Genomic DNA, 18175 nt, shown 5'->3' with positions numbered 1-18175 from the left:
TCCATAAAATATGAACAGACTCTACCCACCAGTGTATGTTCTTCATGACCAGACTCTACCAACCAGTGGTTGTTATAAAGAAATATTGCATTTCGCAATAAAATCGCAGAGACCGACGATCTTGATGTCATATGTACTAGGATAGATAAACTGCTACCAGGAGACAAAAGCAATACACTACAATGTAAGATCACCTACTGCGAGTACCACCACTCCCGGACAGTACTATTATCACCACTACCATCACTACTAAATAGTACTATTGCCACCACTACTAGATAGTACTATTACCACCACCACAAGATAGTACTATCACCACCATTACTAGATAATACTATTGCCACCACCACTAGATAATACTGTCACCACCACTACTAGACAGCACTATTACCACCACCACTAGATAGTACTATTACCACCACCACTAGATAGTACTATTATCACCACCACTAGATAGTACTATTACCACCACCACTAGATAGTACTATTATCACCACTACTAGACAGTACTATTACCACCACCACTAGATAGTACTATTACCACCACCACTAGATAGTACTATTGCCACCATCACTAGATAGTACTATTGCCACCACCACTAGATAACACTGTCACCACCACCACTAGATAACACTGTCACCACCACGACTAGATCTTACTATTACCACCACCACTAGATAGCACTATTACCACCACCACTAGATAGTACTATTACCACCACCACTAGATAGTACTATGACCACCACCACTAGATAGTACTATTACCACCACCACTAGATAGTACTATTACCACCACTACTAGACAGTACTATTACCACCACCACTAGACAGTACTATTACCACCACCACTAGATAGTACTATTACCACCACCACTAGATAGTACTATGACCACCATCACTAGATAGTACTATGACCACCATCACTAGATAGTACTATTACCACCACCACTAGATAGTACTATTACCACCACCACTAGATAGTACTACTACCACCATCACTAGATAGTACTATCACCACCACTACTAGACAGTACTATCACCACGACCACTAGATAGTACTATTACCACCACCACTAGATAGTACTATTGCCACCATCACTAGATAGTACTATTACCACCACCACTAGATAACACTGTCACCACCACTACTAGATGTTACTATTACCACCACCACTAGATAATACTATTACCACCACCACTAGATAGCACTATTACCACCACCACTAGATAGCACTATTACCACCACTACTAGACAGTACTATTACCACCACCACTAGATAGTACTATTACCACCACCACTAGATAGCACTATTACCACCACCACTAGATAGTACTATTACCACCACTACTAGACAGTACTATTACCACCACCACTAGATAGTACTATTACCACCACCACTAGATAGTACCATCACCACCACTACTAGACAGTACTATTACCACCACCACTAGATAGTACTATTACCACCACCACTAGATAGTACTATTACCACCACTACTAGATAGTACTATTACCACCATCACTAGATAGTACTATCACCACCACTACTAGACAGTACTATTACCACCACCACTAGATAGTACTATTACCACCACTACTAGACAGTACTATTACCACCACCACTAGATAGTACTATTACCACCACCACTAGATAGTACTATTACCACCACTACTAGATAGTAATATTACCACCATCACTAGATAGTACTATCACCACCACCACTAGACAGTACTATTACCACCACCACTAGATAGTACTATTACCACCACCGCTAGATAGTACTATTGCCACCATCACTAGATAGTACTATTACCACCACCACTAGATAACACTGTCACCACCACTACTAGATGTTACTATTACCACCACCACTAGATAGTACTATTACCACCACCACTAGAGAGCACTATTGCCACCACCACTAGATAGCACAATTACCACCACTACTAGACAGTACTATTACCACCACCACTAGATAGTACTATTACCACCACTACTAGACAGTACTATTACCACCACCACTAGATAGTACTATTACCACCACCACTAGATAGTACCATCACCACCACTACTAGACAGTACTATTACCACCACCACTAGATAGTACTATTACCACCACCACTAGATAGTACTATTACCACCACTGCTAGATAGTACTATTACCACCATCACTAGATAGTACTATCACCACCACTACTAGACAGTACTATTGCCACCACCACTAGATAGTACTATTACCACCACTACTAGACAGTACTATTACCACCACCACTAGATAGTACTATTACCACCACCACTAGATAGTACTATTACCACCACTACTAGATAGTACTATTACCACCACCACTAGATAGTACTATCACCACCACTACTAGACAGTACTATTACCACCACCACTAGATAGTAGTATTACCACCACCACTAGATAGTACTATTGCCACCATCACTAGATAGTACTATTACCACCACCACTAGATAACACTGTCACCACCACTACTAGATGTTACTATTACCACCACCACTAGATAGTACTATTACCACCACCACTAGATAGCACTATTACCACCACCACTAGATAGCACTATTACCACCACTACTAGACAGTACTATTACCACCACCACTAGATAGTACTATTACCACCACTACTAGACAGTACTATTACCACCACCACTAGATAGTACTATTACCACCACCACTAGATAGCACTATTACCACCATCACTAGATAGTACTATGACCACCATCACTAGATAGTACTATGACCACCACCACTAGATAGTACTATTACCACCACCACTAGATAGTACTATTACCACCACTACTAGACAGTACTATTACCACCACCACTAGATAGTACTATTACCACCACCACTAGATAGCACTATTACCACCACCACTAGATAGTACTATTACCACCACCACTAGATAGTACTATTACCACCATCACTAGATAGTACTATGACCACCATCACTAGATAGTACTATTACCACCATCACTAGATAGTACTATTACCACCACCACTAGATAGTACTATCACCACCACCACTAGACAGTACTATTACCACCACCACTAGATAGTACTATTACCACCACCACTAGATAGTACTATTACCACCATCACTAGATAGTACTATTGCCACCATCACTAGATAGTACTATTACCACCACCACTAGATAGTACTATTACCACCACCACAAGATAGTACTATTACCACCACCACTAGATAGCACTATTACCACCACCACTAGATAATACTGTCACCACCACTACTAGATAGTACTATTACCACCACCACTATATAGTACTATTACCACCACCACTAGATAGTACTATTGCCACCATCACTAGATAGTACTATTACCACCATTACTAGATAGTACTATCACCACCACCACTAGATAGTACTATTACCACCACCACAAGATAGTACTATTACCACCACCACTAGATAATACTGTCACCACCACTACTAGATAGTACTATTACCACCACCACTAGATAGTACTATTGCCACCATCACTAGATAGTACTATTACCACCACCACTAGATAGTACTATTGCCACCACTACTAGATTGTACTATTACCACCACCACTATATAGTACTATTACCACCACTACTAGATAGTACTATTACCACCACCACTAGATAACACTGTCACCACCACTACTAGATGTTACTATTACCACCACCACTAGATAGCACTATTACCACCACCACTAGATAGTACTATTACCACCACTACCAGTACTAGTATCACCACTACCAGCACTATTACCGTTAATACCCATACTATTACCACCTCTACCACAACCACAAGGACTGGTCAAAATGTTGTAAGCATACATAACTTCTAGACTGGTAACACCAACTAATCTTAGGATTGTTGTTGGGCAGTGTTCCTCATCAGCACATGCAGTCATTTTACTCAAATAGATCAACTAGCTCGAGAGCAGCAGGTCCTTGAAGCCTACTGGGGTATACATATCTGCTTCAACGTGAGGGATGGAACACAGTTTTTGAGGCTGGAAGGTATTCAGCCATCAGAAGTGCATGCATGTATGCTGAAGGTGTATGGGGATGATTGTCCTTCATACCCCACAGTTAAGAGATGAGTTGCTTTATTCAAGTCTGGCAGGACACGTCTGGATGATGACCCACGATGTGGACGGCCCTCTACAGCCATTAATGATGAAACAGTAGAAGCTGTGGAGAAATGTATTCTTGCAGACAGACGTGTGACTATTGCTGAGGTTGAAAGAGAAACGGGTCTAAGCCTTGTATCCATTCAAACTATCGTCCATGATCACTTGGGCATTAACACACTATCTGAGCGATGGGCCCCAAAGTTTTCCAATGCTGATTGAAAGAAAAGGAGAAGTGATATTTGAATGGAAACTTTTGAATTGAGCATGATTTTGGAAATTTTAAAGGTAGATTGTTCTGGGATGCGAAGGGCATCATTCATGTTGACTACCCGGAGAGTCAAAAGACAATCACTGGTGCCTACTACGCTGATATACTCCACAGACTGAGAGCATCTATCAAAGAAAGGCACAGTGGTTTGTCGAGGGTTGGAGTTCTGACAGTGCTTCGTCTCACACCTCCCGTTTGGCAAAGTCGGCAGTACATCAATGTGTCTTCGAAAAACTCTCTCATTCTCCATATTCACCTGACCTGGCCCCAAATGACATTTACCACTTTCCAGAATTGAAGGATCTCAGTGGAAAACGCTATGCCGGTAATGGCGAGCTCACATCTGCTGTTGAATAGTTCTATGTACATGGAATTGAGCAACTAAAACACCGATATGAGAAGTACATTGCAATCAAGGGTGATTATGTGGAAAAATAACATATTAGAATCTTACGAAATCGTTTGTTGTCCGTGTTAGGCTTAGAACTAGAATTACCACCAGTACCCGTACTATTACCACCACTACCACTACTATTACCACCATTACCACTAATATTACCACCACTACTATCATCATTACCAACATTACCACCACTATTACTTCCACTACCACTACTATTACCACACTACCACTACTATTACCACCACCACTACCATTACCACCATTAGCACTAATATTACCACCACTACCACCACTATTACCACTAATATTACCATCACTATCACTACTATTACTTCCACTACCACTACAATTACCACCAATATTACTACTATTACCACACTACCACTACTATTACCATCACTATTACTACTATTACCACCCCTACCACTACCATTACCTCCACTACCACTACTATTACCACCAATATTACTACTAGTACCACACTACCACTACTATTGCCATCACTATTACTACTATTACCACCCCTACCACTACCATTACCTCCACTACCACTACTATTACCACCACTATTACTACCATTACCACCCCTACCACTACTATTACTTCCACTACCACTACTACTACCACCAATATTACTACTAGTACCATACTACCACTACTATTACCACCACTATTACTACTATTACCACCCCTACCACTAGCATTACCTCCACTACCACTACTATTACCACCACTATTACTACTATTACCACCCCTACCACTACTATTACTTCCACTACCACTACTATTACCACCAATGTTACTACTAGTGCCATACTACCACTACTTTTACCACCACTATTACTACTATTACCACGATTACCACTACCATTACCTCCACTACCACTACTATTACCACCACTATTACTACTATTACCACCCCTACCACTACTATTACTTCCACTACCACTACTATTACCACCAATATTACTACTAGTACCACACTACCACTACTATTACCATCACTATTACTACTATTACCACCCCTACCACTACCATTACCTCCACAACCAATACTGTTACCACCACTATTACTACCATTACCACCCCTACCACTACTATTACTTCCACTACCACTACTATTACCACCAATATTGCTACTAGTACCATACTACCACTACTTTTACCACCACTATTACTACTATTACCACCCCTACCACTACCATTACCTCCACTACCACTAATATTACCATCACTATTACTACTATTACCACCCCTACCACTACTATTACTTCCACTACCACTACCATTACCACCACTATTACTACTATTACCACACTACCACTACTATTACCACCACTATTACTACTATTACCACCCCTACCACTACTATTACTTCCACTACCACTACTATTACCACCAATATTACTACTAGTACCATACTACCACTACTATTACCACCACTATTATTACTATTACCACCCCTACCACTACCATTACCTCCACTACCACTACTATTACCACCACTATTACTACTATTACCACCCCTATCACTACCATTACCTCCACTACCACTACTATTACCACACTGCCACTACTATTACCACCACTATTACTACTATTACCACCCCTACCACTACTATTATTCCACTACCACTACCATTACCACCAATATTACTACTATTACCACACTACCACTACTATTGCCACCACTATTACTACTATTACCACCCTTACCACTACTATTACTTCCACTACCACTACTATTACCACCAATATTACTACTAGTACCATACTACCACTACTATTACCACCACTATTACTACTATTACCACCCCTACCACTACCATTACCTCCACTACCACTACTATTACCACCACTATTACTACTATTACCACCCCTACCACTAATATTTCTTCCACTACCACTACTATTACCACCAATATTACTACTAGTACCATACTACCACTACTATTACCACCACTATTACTACTATTACCACGATTACCACTACTATTACCACCACTACCACTGCTATTACCACCACTACCACTAATATTACCACCACTGCTATTACTATTACCTCCACACCACTACCATTACCACACTACCACTACTATTACCACACTACCACTACCATTACCACCACTACCACTACCATTACCACCACTACCACTACTATTACCACCACTACCACTACTGTTACCACACTACCACTGCCATTACCACCACTACCACTGCCATTACCACCACTACCACTACTATTACAACCACTACTACTATTACCACACTACCACTACTAGCACTACTATTACCACCACTACCACTACTCTTACCACCATACAACTACTTTCTAACCACCACTACAACCACTATAATTAATATTACCACCACTGTGTATGCGCGCGTGTGTACGTGCGTGCGTGCATGTGTGCATGTCAGCGCGCGCGCGAGAACGTTTGTGTATGGTTGTGTAACTACGTCCACTGTGTAGTACTTTATAGGTTATTTTTGTAGCGCTATTGTCCATTCCATCTCAAAGCGCATTGTTTTCCTCGATCACTGGATGCCAATGTCAACAGCACATCGTAACAAGCAACTCTTGCAGCCATTAGGCGCACCGAGTTGATGTGGCTTTCCCATTCTTACAGTGTACCCATTCACAGCTGGGTGGACGGGGACACATAGTGACAACAGTTTGTCATGAGTAAGGGAGTTCTGTGACTGATTGTTTCAGCACGTAGTGAGCGTATTGGATAGACGCAAACTAGCCCTAGAAAACAAAGCTAGCATAAGCTGAAGTATATGCCACTATATATCAGGGTACTAACTTTTTTAGTTATTGTGTAACTTAAGAATTTGCCTGCTCATACTGTTTTCACTGACCACACTTCCTCATCATTACATAAGTACAACCACTGACGTCATCACTGCGTCATGGAGTGATTAATCTCATACTGAGTAAGTTGTCGTTCATTTCCAATACTGTCTTCCTGTTAACATACACTGTAGAGAGGGCGAGTGCAGTAGGCCTTAACGAGCTGAGAATTAATGGGCTCCTGGATTTGGGTCAGGCCGAAAGTTCACAAAAATGTTCAACAGAATACAGCAGAGACCTTCCATGCTGATCCAACGGACTAAGGTGTTTGTTTGTTTAACGCTGCACAATGTCCCGGCTACAGACGTTGGTTGTAGAAAGTGAATCTCCCTCACCTTCGGGATAGAGCTATAACTACTAATTAAGCCCGTTGACACAGGCAGCTGATAAACACAGGGCGGTGGGATCCGATTCTGTTCCAGACTTCAGGAAACATATATGCATAGGTTTTAACGCTATATTACTGAAGTCATATGGTGGCAGATAAAATGAATGTGAAGACACCAGGTATTGTTGACGTCTGAAACAATCCATGAACAAGGATATATAGTAATCGGAAAGAATTTGAGATTTAAACCCTAGCCAAGCCTGTAACAATGCATGGTCAAATCAGCCGTCAAATGACAACGTGTGAAAACGTGAAGTATCAGATTACATTAATGTGTCTTTTCTCCTGCTCAGTAAACCCGTCTTCAACATGATCGCTTGAATGATTCCTAACATGGAATCACACAACAGAAACACACACATGTAAGCGAATGGGACATTCACCGCTTTTAACAATATTCTACCAGTGCACGTTCGTGACATTTCTATTTATCGCGTTATGAGTATTTGACGCCATGAGTACTGATTGTTTTTCCTAGCTCTTATTAGTTCTCCACACCATTAACCAGAAAACGCAGTTCTTGCCTCCAGATCGTATACTGAAATGTACACAACCCTGTGAAACCTTGATTATAAGATCAGTTGTCAGTTTCCGTGCCCAGGACTCACGCATGTTCGCACCCCTGGCCCCTGCACCATCCCAACCCTCCCAGCGACCCGTCACCTCTGTTCTCACTCCCTACCCTCAGCCCAACATCTATACGCCCACCCAGATTGTTGTAGTATTGCGCAGTGGAAGTCCTCGTCCAATGAGAGATAACCAGTGGATCTTGAGGAGCACCTTGATATCCTGATAAATGTTCTGTCACTGCTCAACCAGCATAACCATTCCCTCAAAGACCCCACCCCACCTTCCCATCCCCCGTATCCCCTTCGGGGCTGTTTACGCTAATATCTCAAGGTGAATCTCTCTGGAGCCTGACTTGATGTATTTCTAATTGTAAGCACATATGGACACCACACGAAACCAACAGGCGTTTAACGCCCACGCCACTGTCGTCAGCAGGATAAGATGCAACTGACGGGATCGGGTGGTCAGGCTCGGATATGGCTCACATATGCCATCGTATCTTCATTTCGTAGATCGATGTTCAAGTTGATCACTGTGATATCTGGTCCACACTTGATTATTTACAGACCGCTGCCGTTTAGCTGGAATACTGGCACGACGTTAACAAACAGGCATCCACGGCAGGTGACTGAAACGTCCTAAAATCCTAGGCTAGTGACAATCAACATAAGAGGGACATCGTTAACTTCTTTCAGTCACATCATGTAGTTGATGACGGTGTTGGTAGCTCATATTATTAATAAGGACGTTGTGTGTTCATATTAAATGATATGTACATTGGTCTCCCTCTAAACCCACATCGATCGTAAACGGTGGAAAATGTCGGTTTAGAGGGAGTTTTAGAAACTCAGTCCAAAATAAAATCACACATAGACAAAGTTAAACAAACCCACGTTTGATGTTGGTGTCGGAACTCGGAATAGAGGGATGTTGGATTAGTGGGGGTTTCTGTATGATTTGATATGTCGGTATACAGGAACCCACTGCAGTCTTTTTTTAAGTTATTTGAATCAGGCGGATCTAGTTTTGCTTTGATTCGCCAGCGACTGTGTGCGTAATGCTACGGTAGATGTGTACCTAGTGAGACGTCACAGCAGCGCTAAATGTCATTACAAATGCTGCAATGTACTTTACGACAGGATGTGGCCATGACGCGCTATATGTGCACGAACTGTCTTGTCCCGTGTCGTGGAACACGCGATTTCTCACAGGCAGCCATCAGACAACATGATGCACCAATGTAGCTGTATACTATCTTATCCAGGTCCTGTCCAGGGTTCATAAACTGACTAGTTATTAAGTCTCAATAATAATCCTATTTATTACTGATAATCACATCGGCAATGTTAACGTTTGAACCAGAGATTTGATAACCATTCCCTTTTTCTGGATATAAAGGCATTGTCCCCGTCCCCCTCCCCCCCCCCCTTTTTTTTTGTCATATCCTTTCCTCGTTCGGTCTTACAAGCTTTTACGGGTGAAAGATTTTAATTCATGTGTGCTGCAAAGCATATTATGTTAGTTATTTCATAAGAATATGGAAAACGTGAAGGGCGTGTTGATGCCATATGTTTCACATTAGTTGCAAGTCAAAATAAAGTTCGACCGCCAAATATCGTATCAGAGCGTGTTTTACTTTGATCAGGGTACATTAGATATCTTCAAACCTCAATCAACATGCAATCATATCTTGAATGTGAGACGAGGTGGATATTGTTAAGAGCTGATTCCTAGATGGAAACGCGAACGTTAACCCAGTTCTTGGTTTGCGGTATACTAAGTGTAAACCCAGGTTAAGCGGAAAGTGTTTTCAAGAAATCGGAAAACTTCTACATGTCTAAATGCAAAATGGGCCACAGTTCTGTGCTTTTCTATAAAGTCACATGTTGCACCATAAACTGGACTTCCATACTGGCTGAGAAGTTGAAGTGATATTCGCGTATATGTTCTAGGCATCGTCTGCAAACAGCGAATAGCCGGACGTGCGGCAACCAACTGTCTACTCTATCAGCCTTTGTGGTGTGCTGGGACATTAATAATACATGTCTGCCTGCGACAGGTCCTACCTGCATGGACCCAGTTCACACAGTCACACACCTCCTGTACCTGACACACCCTCACAACCCACGGCACGAAAGTCTTGCTCTACCCCCAACTGTGGCCGGGCCTTCCTCCACCCTCAGTGTGTCCTTGACCTTCCACCATCCCCGTGACCTCTCCTTTGCACGTATAATATATTATATCGCTTGTGTTTACACAGATATAAAAAGACATGTTTGGCCATTAAGGAACGAATAACATCCTCACGAAGCTTCCCATCCTTCAGGATATGTTTTCTTGTGCAGAATTTCTGCACGGGTTGTCAAAACGAGGGTAAATTGTCGAAGAAGTAACTTCAGCTTCTGTTTTATCGATGACCTCTTTCTATCAATAACAATCTAATACACAATTCCCTTCCACTGATTTACCAACCTGAGATTGAAATTGAGACCCATGACAACGCGACACGCCTTCATATTTAGACCTGTGTATGTAGACCCTCCACACAGCTGTATCAGGGGCGACTTCAACTTTCCAATGGGCACCTTTCCCGTTATGGGGATCATTGGTCCAGCAACGCCAGTCTTTGGTGTTTTCATCTCACCACTTTTAGGTACAATCAATATTTACAAAAGAACGTAATGGTTCTCTTGTTCTGATGTTGTTTGACTTTCAAAACGTTTCTCTTCATATTAGGCGAGCGCACTTATCTATGACAGATGCCACTGGTGGAAGACGTGAACCTTTTCATACTACTTGATAGTGATACACGCACACAAGGTAATTATATGTTCACAGCTGTACGCTCCACACAACTGTACGCTCCACACAATTGTACGCTTTATGCAGAGATCTCTGATGGGTGGGGAGGAAGTTCTGTGGCGTTTACTGTAATGCTGTCAAAACTTTGTGTTCATACAGAGAGGCGCTGCGGCGTAAGTGTGAAGTCACTGTGTCGTTGGATAGAACACACCACGACGAAGCCAGTTTCTAACTGACACAGATCAAGAATCACACACAGTGGTTTTGCCGTCATTATCAATGTAATGCAGGCGCCATTGTTGGAGGAATCCAAAGACGTAGTGCATTGCAACGTTTCTACTAGCGGGGACGCCCGTCATATAAAGTCTTAAAAACCTTCATTTAGAAACAGCTACAGGTATGAACGTCAAACCCATGTGTCAGTATACAAGACGCTGTCGGCCTAGAGGTTACAGCGTTCGCTCGTCATGCCTAACACCCGGGTTCGATTCCCCCTCATGAACACAATAGGTGAAACCCATTTCTGGTGTCGCCTGCGTGATATTGCAGGAATATTGCTAAAGGAGGCGTACAACCACACTCACTCAGTGATGCTACGTACACTATGATAAATGTTGTAGTGAATGATCGAGACAAGTCCTCACGCTGTGCACGAGTACAGACAATCTTGTCACCATTCGAAGTGGTATACACAACCACATTATCGCTTTTATGTTATACGTCAAACATCGGGGAATATTGCCTTGTCTTGCATGGTTCTAGGATATGTCCTTGTCTTTCCGCTGGCAATATACTTCCTTGGATGGTTCTACGATATTTCAGGTCTGCTGTTATCTATTTAAAATTAATAAAAACAACAACAACATTGCTTTATATGTTTCAGGTATTCTGTTTTGACGTTGTTCCTTTTTTATCTGTGCGTCTGTTGTCTTCCGTAAGGGAGTGGGTGGTCGTTTCTGTGAAACAAGGCATCCCCTATCACATGATGCATATGTAGGAGGTGTCACGTGGTTTCTAATCTAACCAATCATTTCACAGATCCGCCTGAGGACTGTTTGAAAGTTACGATGTCCTCCGGACAAGTGGATAAAGGTGAGGAGTGAGTGTGTGAGTGAGTAATAACTGAGTATGGTTATACGCCGCTTTTAGCAATATTCCAGCAATATCACAGCGGGGGATAGGCTTCACACATTGTATCAATGTGGGCATTGAACCAGGGTCTTCGTCGTGACGAGCGAACGGTTTGACTACTTGGCTACCTCACCACCCAATGCAGACATATTCGACATGTATATTCTCTGTCAAGGCATAGTGCAAGGTTCCTGTTGTGTAATATATGGGTACTGCATAACCTTAGCTGGCATTACTAAACGGATATCATCTTAATTCTGTATCCGACAATGTTTCTCTTTCGACCAAGAACATGCTATGGAGAGTGCCCATTACCATGGTGTCGTCAGTATATTCCAAACTTAGAAATATCACCCCCTATCTCAGAATTGAACATACTGGTATATATCATTAGCTGTTCGGCGTTACAAACATATTTCACTACTTAGTAAATTTCACTACTTAGTCCAATTTCTTACCATTAATACCACTTATAAATATGCATCACTTGGGGCCAGTATCACGGCTAAGGAGCTAGTGTCGTAATTACAATCTTTCCTGGTACGAATATGAAAAATTAATGTTTAAGTAATATGCGGTGAGTTGTTGGCTTGGCTTTTTGCAAGAACGTGATATCATCACAAAGAACGCGCAAACAAATATTCACAATTCCTAAACATTCGTCAGTAAATGCTTACACCTTTCTTTGTTAAAACGACATTTAAATGAAAAAATAGATCAAAACAAAGTGTCAAGTAGTAATATTTAATAAGTCGTAGCTTTTACCCCGTCATTCATACACGGTACGGATATATTTATACCCTACTCCATCAATCAAATCAAATCAAATGTCAACAGGTTTTTTAGGCCTCCGGGACCCACTGAAACCACGTGTCTGAAGAGAAGGAGGGGGTGGGGCTCTCTGTTCATTGATGGTACAGTTAAGAATAACATCATTATAAACACCCATTGTTACCTGGTATAGTGAGAAATAGGAGTGGTCAGATCCCTCATCTCCAGTTTTTCATCCGACAGAAGCAATAAGTTATTACAACATATTCTATTTCAGTCGAGTTGTTTGGTACATTACATTTACGTCAGCTGCTTGTGGCGGTGTTACGCAAGTGATGTATCTAGAGTATGCAGTTCTTCCAGAGATTGATCAGTGTCATTAGAGCTGAGACTTTAAAAACTTATCTTTTTACAGTTAAACCGACTATTGTGTACAAACCGAGACACTATACGTACTGAACCCAATTTTGATGGAAATAGGTAGCGTTTCCACGGTTGTCGCTGCACCTGCCAGTCACAGCGAACTCTCTATCAGTTAGAGGTAAACAAGCCTAACACTGGAAGTGAACACGGCCGTCATATGACTGACTACCTGGAGTAAGGTACAGCCATGAACATCCTCCGATGTCTCTAAGCTGTGAGGGTATAGCCATGAACATCCTCCGATGTCTGTGTAGCAGTGTACACAAACTGATTACAGTAAATTACATCTTATATAGTGCTAATATCCAATGCTAAAAAAGCGGCTCAAGGCAGCAGCTGAACTCCGTATGTAAGGCTGAACAATGATTTTTTAAAAATATGGATATGGATGTTCTGAACATCTCTACTGATCGGGGTGATTCGTTCCACAAAACTTCATAAACTGAAAAGATCTTTCACCAAATGTCTTGGTCCGGTTGACTACTATTTGGTATATGTATTGATGTAATGACCTCAGTTGATATCCTTGGGCAATGTCTGAGAGGTAACCTGGTCCCGTGTTGTGTGCAATGTCTGAGAGGTAACCTGGTCCCGTGTTGTGTGCAATGTCTGAGAGGTAACCTGGTCCCGTGTTGTGTGCAATGTCTGAGAGGTAATCTGGTCCCGTGTTGTGTGCAATGTCTGAGAGGTAACCTGGTCCCGTGTTGTGTGCAATGTCTGAGAGGTAACCTGGTCCCGTGTTGTGTGCAATGTCTGAGAGGTAACCTGGTCCCGTGTTGTGTGCAATGTCTGAGAGGTAACCTGGTTCCGTGTTGTGTGCAATGTCTGAGAGGTAACCTGGTTCCGTGTTGTGTACAATGTCTGAGAGGTAACCTGGTCCCGTGTTGTGTGCAATGTCTGAGAGGTAACCTGGTCCCGTGTTGTGTGCAATGTCTGAGAGGTAACCTGGTTCCGTGTTGTGTGCAATGTCTGAGAGGTAACCTGGTCCCGTATTATGTGCAATGGTATAAGTGTCTCTAAGGAGTGAGGTATAGCAGTGTACGTGCACTGTAAATGTACTAAATCGGTATTTCTATGATTGACATACGGTTGACATACGCAAGATTAGCTCATGCATCGGTTTTGGGGATTCCTTGTACAAATCTGGCAGAAAGTGATGTACAATCAGTCATACTCAAACCCGGGAAGTTGGGATGAAACGGCAGATAACAGACATACCTCAGGTCTGCCATTCAGGTGCCACACTTTGCTTCACGTTAATTCTACCGTCTTCTGATTTTTAATGCAGTAGTCATGATTGCCAAGTGACGAATATATCCAGTAGAGTTAGTGAGTGCATGCTGACTTCATCGTATCTCTATGCAACTCAGGGTAAGGTCGATGTACTTTTCAGCTGAGGTGACGAATTCATGGTTTGTCACTTTTATGGGTCACATAAAACACATTTCGAAGAAATACGGTCGCCCGTGTGGGGGCAACATGTTTCATCGCATGATATCGTAAGTGCATGTGACATTCATGAATTGAAAATTCTGACACTTGATTGCTCTTTGTATGAAAGAAACAGAGAAGCCAGAGACCCAGAGAACCTGTCACTGACATCCTATCAGCTCAGTGTCCTGATTCAAAACAATGCATGTAGATTGTCTGGGTTTATTGTCGTTTTAAGAGCAGTTCAGTCTCGGCGTCACTTCACTTGCCCAGTAAACAAACATAACACACTTCCTGGTCATTTAACGCTCTCTACCTACATGCGACCCTCTGTGTTCACTTACCACTCTCCAGTCACATATGTCCCTCTGTGTTCATTTACCACTCTCCAATCACATATGTCCCTTTGTGTTCATTTACCACCCTCCAGTCACATACGGTCCTCTGTGTTCATTTACCGCTCCCTACCCACACGTGTCCTTCTGTGTTCATTTACCGCTCCCTACCCACATGTGGCCCTCTGTGTTCATTTACCGCTCTCTACCCACACGTGTCCTTCTGTGTTCATTTACCGCTCTCTATCCACATGTGTCCACCTGTGTTCATTTACCGCTCTCTATCCACATGTGTCCACCTGTGTTCAAAAACCCCTCTCTACCCACACGTGTCCACCTGTGTTCAAAAACCACTCTCTATCCACACGTGACCCTCTGTGTTTATTTACCGCTGTCTACTAATATGTGACCCTCTGTGTTCATTTACCAATCTCCAGTCACATATGGCCTCTGTGTTCATTTACCGTTCTCTACCATCACGTGGCCCTCTGTGTTCATTTACCACTCTCTACCATCACGTAGCCCTCTGTGTTCATTTACCACTCTCTACCATCACGTAGCCCTCTGTGTTCATTTACCACTCTCTACCCGCATGTGGCTCTTTGTGTTCATTTACCACTCTCTACCATCACGGGGTCCTCTGTGTTCATTTACCACTCCCTAACCTCACGTGACCCTGTGTTTATTTACCACTCTCCAGTCACATATGGCCTCTGTGTTCATTTTCCTCTCCAGTCACATACGGCCTCTGTGTTCATTTACCACTCTCCAGTCACATATGGCCTCTGTGTTCATTTACCACTCTCTACCATCACGTGGTCCTCTGTGTTCAAAAACCTCTCTCTAACCTCACGTGACCCTCTGTGTTCATTTACCTCTCTCTACCATCACGTGGTCCTCTGTGTTCATTTACCACTCTTCAGCCACATGTGGTCTTCTGTTTTCATCGTCCAGTCTCAACCCACATGTGGCCCTCTGTGTTCATTTACAGCTCTCCAGTCACATGCGCCCCCCTGTATTCATTTGCCGCTATCTACCCACACGTGGCCCTTTGTGTTCATTTACCGCACTCTTCCTACACCTGTCCGTCTGTGTTCACTTATCACTCTCTACCACATTCTCTGTGTTCACTTACCACTCTCTACCCACACGTGACTCTCTGTGTTCATTGTCCAATTTCTACCTACATATGGCCCTCTGTGTTTATTTACCGCTCTCTACCCACACGTCCCTCTGTTTTTACCGCCCACCCTCCAGCTACACGTGTCCCACGGTGTTCATTTACCGCTCTCTAACCACACGTGACCCTCTGTGTTCATTGCCCACTCTCTACCCACACTGATCACCCTCTAGCCACACATGGTCTTCTGTGTTCATTGACAAATCTCTGCCCACGTGATGCCCTCTGTGTTCATTTACCACTCTTTACCCACATAACATCTTCTGTAAAACATGGTAACAATCTTTCCCTCTGGTGAAGTATAGAAAGTAGCATGTCTACAGAAAACCCTTTGTGAAGAAGCCTGTCCCATAAAGTAAGACACTGTCTCTACAGTGAAACATTACATACATGAACGCTGAGAAGGTGACTCATTGTGAGCAGATTTGTGCCATTAAACAAGAGCAGGAGTAGTAAACTACAAACCACAGAAAATAACTAAAGAACGTTGCTATGCAGAATGAATAACCGTTTGCACCCTGGTTTGTTTTTTACCACCAAACTGTAACTTTATTGTAAGCACCGTTAGATGTTAAAAACATCAGTCATATTAGGAATTAAAAAGCGAAGAAAACCATTTCAATAATCTCAAATAACCTTACTAACACTATCCGTTGAAGAGTATCGTGTTTCTGCCTTTTGTCTTTGGTACGACGAGAGACTAATCTTTAAACAGATTTCACCACAAAATTACAGCCGTCCTCAAAACGTTATTGGGCTGTCAACTGCACGTCGTAAACGCCCGCCCTAAAACACACCTACTCTACATCAGATGTTGTGACCGTTTACCGTTGGTGTATTTCTAAACACCATCATACTCAGGTGTATACTCCCATTTTTGCTCTTGTGTATATGAATATACCAATGCATTAGTGACTTCCCATTCGCATAAAGACCACTTTCATATTTCCATACTAAAACTAGAGTGCTCATGAAGAGTTCCTCTCTTCCAATACATCGGACACTGTCAGATACTGTTGAAGTGGCAAATACCAAACTCATGGGAATCCATCATTTGCTTCCATATGTTAAAAAAACATGCTTAGATACCACAACATGCTAAATTTATGATGTAGTCGTATCTAAAGAAAACTTTAAACGTAATACGACCTGTCATATAACAATATTTTTGAATTTGAGGATGACGTGACGTCATGTCCGATATAGAGATCTTCTCGACCTATCAGCGGACAGAGCGACGAGTTGTCATGCCATGTCATGCCCCTCCGAGGTAGAAGGAGGCCCAGAATTGATGTATACTTGTCTCAGCTAGTCACACCTGTGACAGGTAACACAGTCAACCGGCAACACAGAGTAGGCGGAACACAATCTACATAAGAAACAAGTCGAACCTGTGGAAACCGTTGCCGCCACGTCCAGCTCACATTCATCTGACAACCGAACCATAGCTAACATTGACCATC

The sequence above is a fragment of the Haliotis asinina genome, chromosome 3 (genome assembly GCF_037392515.1).
Source record: "Haliotis asinina isolate JCU_RB_2024 chromosome 3, JCU_Hal_asi_v2, whole genome shotgun sequence".
Lineage (NCBI taxonomy): Eukaryota > Metazoa > Mollusca > Gastropoda > Lepetellida > Haliotidae > Haliotis > Haliotis asinina.
Note: the sequence above shows the minus strand (reverse complement) of the source record.